The following is a 5,182-nucleotide window of genomic DNA, read 5'->3' as shown; positions in this document are numbered from 1 at the left end:
TAGCAACTGCCTACCAGCCTTCCACATGCCGTGCCATCACCTGACTCAGCTTTATGCATACTTGGCCTCCTTTGGGGAGCGTTAGTCTCCCCAGCTAAGATTTAATCCCCGTGTACTAGACACCTTCACTCTATTCATCAACCGCGGACGGAGCCGTGCTTTGCGCAGATGTCTTAACCTGGGTACCTCTGAAGCAGTGTTTTCGTGTGATTAAGCAGATGCTTTCATTAAAAAAAAAAAAAATCCAAGAGAAGACAAGAAAACAGGAAGCCCGCCTCCCCCCCCCCCCAACACAAGGCCAGGCATGTTACATTGGGCTGGCCACTCCCAACACAAGGTCATGTTACACTGGGCTGGCCAGCACCCAGTGCACTGCTCCAGCCAGCCAGAACTTGGGAGGAAACTTACGAAGTGTATCCCCCAAATCAGCTGCCCCAGGATTAAAGGAGGGAAGCATTTTCTACTATACATTATGGTATTTATCAAAGGCAGCCTTGCCAGTGTCAGCTGGGGGCCGGGGGAGGGCAGGAACAGTGATTGAGGTGGGCCAGTACAGCCCCCAGGCTGCACCCCCAGGCTTCGCATCAGTGGATCAGACCAAAGCTTGTGAAAACCACCTACGTCAGCAGTGGCTGGAGTAAGTGATGGGCTAAAGGAACTGGGAGTTGGGGCATGGTGCACAAGACACAATGGGGGGGGGGGGCAGAGCAATAGGACAGCGGGGAGAAGACTCGCCTGTAGGAAACCGAGCTGGGTTTGGTATCTGCCCCCCCCCATGGTCTCCCAAACCCCCAAATGAGGGATCCCTGCATACAGAGATAGGAGTAAGCCCTGAGCACTGTGGGGTGTGGCCTAGCCCCTCCCCCGCGAATGAACATACAATATAGAGGTGACTCCCATATTTTTAAAATGTGGTTTGAGCTAAAATATGAGGACAACCTGGGTTTAAAGGTCCAATGTTGGAAAGATCATGCAAAACAAAGCAAGTAGCAGCAGACTGAGGTGGGACAGAAGGTTCACTGATTTAGTCCTGATTCCATGCTGGGTTCCTGAATAACTGACTTGACAGTGCTTCTCACTTTTATTTTTCTTCTTTCTTTTTCTTCTTCCTTCCTTCCTTCCTTCCTTCCTTCCTTCCTTCCTTCCTTCCTTCCTTCCTTCCTTCCTTGCTTCCTTCCTTCCTTCCTCTCTCTCTCTCTTTCTTTCTCTTTCTTTCTTTCTTTCTTTCTTTCTTTCTTTCTTTCTTTCTTTCTTTCTTTCTTTCTTTCTTTCTTTCTTTCTTTCTTTCTTTCTTTCTTTCTTTCTCTCTTTCTATCTTTCTTGTGGCCACTTCCAGCAGTACTCAACCTACCTGACCAGATGGCTTCATGCTGGGACCCACTATTGTAGGGGGGTACCAGGACCACCCTGCAGTGCTCAGCAGGTCCATGCCGTGCTGGGGAATCAAACTCAGGGCCTTACACAGACCAGGAATGCACTCTAGCTCTTTGAGCTGTTCCCAGCGCTGAAGGCTTTTCTTGAAGGGCTTTTAACTGACAAAAAGGCTTGATGCAATACATTAGCAATACCTTCGTGTGTGCCAACAAGAGAAAAGCACTTTGAGAAATTGTTTTCTCATTTTCTCATGAAAATCTCATGAGACTGTTAGGGATACACAGAAGACCAGAATCAGAGATTTCTCAGCTGGAGCCATTTGTTATCTTGGAGTCCTCAGGTAGTTCCACCACAGAGGGTCTGTGCAGCGACCCCTCTACTGGGACTCTCACCACCTGAGATGAAGTCTGGCATGGGAATAGCTGCTTATAGGTGTATATAGGAGAAGTGGGAAGAAAGGAAGAAGTAAAGCTACTGTAATCAATCGATAGTTGAAACATTTTCAAAAGAGGTACTGATGCCATTCAAGGGGAAGGGGCAATCTTTTCAACAAAGAATATCACTAAGGATGAAATTTACCTTATACCATATAAAAAATGATCTAATGTCTCAAAGACCCAAACGAAAGATAAAAAAACTCAAGACTTTTTGTTTCGTCGGTTTGGGGGGCTATACCTGGAAATGCTCAGGGATCACTCCTAGTCCTGCACTCAGGAATTATTCCTGGCAGTGCTTGGGGAACCCAATGGGATGCTGGGAATTGAACCCAGGTCAGCAATGTGCAAGGCAAGAGCCCCACCCGATGTACTATCACTCCGCCCCTTGCCCAAAATGTTATTTTTAAATTTATTACTTTTTAAATTTTTTGTTGGGCTGGAGCGATAGCACAGCGGTTGGGCTTTCGCCTTTCACGCGGCCAACCTGTGTTCAATTCCTCCGCCCCTCTCGGAGAGCCCGGCAAGCTGCTGAGAGTATGGAGCCCGCACAGCAGAGCCTGGCAAGCTACCCGTGCGTATTGGATATGCCAAAAACAGTAACAATAAGTCTCACAATGAGAGACGTTACTGGTGTCCACTCGAACAAATCGATGAGCAATGGGATCTTGGATAATTTTTTGTTAGAGAATCACTGTGATGTATGCATTTCACTCATAGAGTGATTGTTTACCCATCCCTCCACCAGTGCCCATTCACCTCCACCAATGATCCCAGTATCCCTCTCGCCACCCCGCCCCATCCCCCACCACCCCACCCTGCCTCTGCCGCAGGGCATTCCCTTTTGTTCTCTCTCCTTTTGGGTGTTGTAGTTTGCAATAGAGGAATTGAGTGGCCTTCATGTTCGGTCTATAGTCTACTGTCAGTTCGCATCTTCCAACCTGAATGGGTCCTCACAGCATCCTCTACTTAGTGTTTCCTTCTCTATCTGTGCTGCCTTTTCCCCTAGTATGTAAGGTAAGTATGTAAGGCCAGTTTCCAAGCTCTGGGGCCCAAGATGTTTTAGATACAGGGGAAAGCTTTATGATTTTTGGATTTAGAGAGATTTCTTAAATGTTACACCACAAGCACAGAGACAGTGAAAGAAAAAACTAGATTAATTGTATTTCATCAAAATTTAAAACAACTATCAATAAAGCCAAGGGAAATTTTTTAAACCTGGTACATCAAAGGACATTTCTAGAGAGTGAAATGGTAAGCCACTGAATGGGAAAAATATTTGCAAATCATATATCCAACAAAGAGTCATTAATCAAAACATATAAAGGACTCAAAATAAAATAAAAATGAACAACATAGGTATACATATTTTTTTTCATAAGAGATACTCAACTGGCCAGTAAGATACTTAAGATCAATAATTATTAGGGAAATGCAAATAAAACCATAATAAGATACTTCACACATATTGAGATCGTTGTTATGAAAAAATAAAAAGAGAAAAGAGACCATAGCAAGTATGGAGAAGATATGGAGAGACTGGAACCCTTTATATTGCTTCTGGGAATGTTAATGGCTCAACTACTATGGAAAACAGAACAGTGGACTCTCACAAAAAGGTAGAATTACTATATGATTCAGAAATCCCATCCCTGGATATATATCCAAGTGAACCAAAAGCAGGACTAGAACTGATGCCTGTGTTTATGGCATCATCATTTTAAATTGACAAAAGATAGAAACACCAAGTATATACATGCAGATAAGCAAACTAGTTGTATGGACCACAAAGTATAGGTCAGTCTTTAAAAGGAAGGATGGCAATATAAGGGGGGCTGGTACACCAGTGATGGGGAGGAGGTATTGTAATAATGTCCATGAGAAACTTATTTATAGTATTATAAACCAAAAACTAAAAATAAAAGAAAGAGCATGGGGGGGGGGGTCACACCTGGTGGTGCTTAGGGCTTATTCCTAGCTCTGTGCTCAGGGATTACTTCTGGTGGTGCTCAGGGAACCATATGCAGGGCTGAGGATTAAACCCATGTTTGCCACTTGCAAGGCAAAGGCCCTGCCCATTGTACTGTTGGTGCCTGAACCCTCCCAAAAAGGGCATTTTGATATATTGAATGTGTATAAACCTTGAAAACCTTGCAAAGTGATGTAGGCCAGACATAACAAGATAAACAAGACAAATACTGTAATTCCATTTATATAAGGCACATAGTCAAATTAATAGAGAAAAATAGAATTATGGTTCCCAGCAGAGTAGGTGGGACCAGGGTAAGAAATAATGGGAATGTTTCATGGATACAGATTTTTATTTTGAGATGATGAAAAGCTTCTTGAGATGACAGGTGATGATGCTGACTGCATTATTCACACATATTTAATGGCATTGAATTGAACTCCTAGAAATGGCTTAAAAAAAGAAACTATTGCAGGGCCCATACCTGGTGGTGTTCAGCGGCCACGTAGTAAGTGCACATAGCCTTGCACTCTTCCACCTGAGTCACATCCACACCCCCTAAAAACTGGTTTAAATGGTAAATTTTGTTATTTATATATACATACATATACATATATATACATACATACACATACATATATATACATAACTTTTTACCACAATTAATCACTTTTAAAAATAATTGTTTTAATGCAATGGTGATAAACATTTAAATATTAAATTCAACAGGCAAGTACTCGTGAATTCTTAAATTCCACCAATTAATCTACTTATGACTCATATAATAAAAATACTAACATAAAAGTATCTTCTACAGATCAACAACAGAATCCCCAATAGAAAATTAGGTAAGGGGCTAGAGCAAGAGCACAGCAGGTAGGGCGTTTGTCTTGCACGCAGCTGACCTGGGTTCCATTCTCAATATCCCATATGGTCCCCCAAGCACTGCCAGGAGTAATTCCTGAGTACAAAGCAAGGAGTAATCCCTGAGCATTGCTGGGTGTGACCCAAAAAGCAAAAAAAAAATTAGGTAAGAGATAGAAGCAATATACAGAAATTGAAGTATGGATGACTTTTAAATATATGAAGAGAGGGACTGGAGCGATAGCACAGCGGGTAGGGCATTTGCCTTGCACACAGCCAACCTGGATTCAAATCCCAGCATCCCAAATAGCAAATATATATATATTTACACACATATATATGAAGAGATTCAGTACTGGCTAATGAGAGAAATAGAAATAAAACTATCTTTTTTATTTGAGATATCACTGATATAATTTTTCACCTATCCTTTTATCTGTATAAATGTAAAAAAAATGCACCTCACAATATTTTTGTGATAGTAATGAATATTGAAGCCTGAAAGTACAGTGAGTAAGCCATTTGCCTTGCATGCGACTGA

The sequence above is a fragment of the Sorex araneus genome, chromosome 6 (assembly GCF_027595985.1).
Source record: "Sorex araneus isolate mSorAra2 chromosome 6, mSorAra2.pri, whole genome shotgun sequence".
NCBI classification, from domain to species: Eukaryota; Metazoa; Chordata; class Mammalia; order Eulipotyphla; family Soricidae; genus Sorex; species Sorex araneus.
Note: the sequence above shows the minus strand (reverse complement) of the source record.